Genomic DNA, 1,026 nt, shown 5'->3' with positions numbered 1-1,026 from the left:
GGGATCAAGAGTCACTACCCAAGGACAGGCCTATGCAGAAGGGTTTAGGTGGTGGGTGCCTCTGATTTTCACCTGGCTGGGAGGTTTTGCTGCAGACATTTATGTGGTATTCATGATAGAAGAACTTGATCCTGGATGCAGTGGACCCAGATGGAATCTGGATCTTGGTTCATAACTCTGCTCAAAAGAAACCTAAAAGATTATAAAGATATTTCAATTTCTTAATGCCAGAAGGGAAGTAAAACTTATCTTTATTAACTCTTTTCAAAACATGACTGGTGGACAGAGGTAGTTTACTTTATTTGACTGGCCTTGATCCTTCCCCACTTACCCCTATTTCTTGCCACTTAATTTGCTCAAGTTTGAGGGACTCTTTTTACTTTATTCTTTTAGGGTGTATACTAGTTAGTATCAGCCCAGAAGTGGGGCATAATTACATTAATACTTTGCCCCACTTTCTAGCGTACTTACAGGTGAATGAGGGTTTGACTTTTGAAGAGTACAAAGCATGAACAATCAAAGTCAACAATAACAGCAACGAAAATACGGAGTTTCCCTGAGATCCACTTCCGGGAATTCTTTTCACTGTATGAAACTCAACTACTATGTTACTCTTAAAATAAAAGCTGTGATTCTGTGTCTTGACATGATGCAAGACATTTCTGGCTAGAAGAATTTGCATCTAAAGGATGTGGATCTGAGTTCCAAGCAAAGAAAGCGCCCATATCTCAGTGAGAGTGAATCTAAAAAGAATGTTTTCATCTATTATTTCAAAGTCTTGTAGTACTTCACAAACAGGCAGGCCATTCAGTGACATAATTGAGTTTTCCATTTCTAAACTGTAATATAATAACATAGTAGTTCGAGCCAAAATTCTGTCCCACAATGTCCCACTTCTTGGCAGTTAATTTAAATAGTGCAACTGAGCTTTACTGGATTTGGGGAATATTTCCCGTCCTCTACCCTGTGCTTTCCGAAGCCATAAGATTGCTCGATGAAAGGTGCTTTGTGAAAACACTGGCTTGT

The sequence above is a fragment of the Trichechus manatus genome, unplaced genomic scaffold (assembly GCF_000243295.1).
Source record: "Trichechus manatus latirostris isolate Lorelei unplaced genomic scaffold, TriManLat1.0 scaffold00086, whole genome shotgun sequence".
Lineage (NCBI taxonomy): Eukaryota > Metazoa > Chordata > Mammalia > Sirenia > Trichechidae > Trichechus > Trichechus manatus.
Note: the sequence above shows the minus strand (reverse complement) of the source record.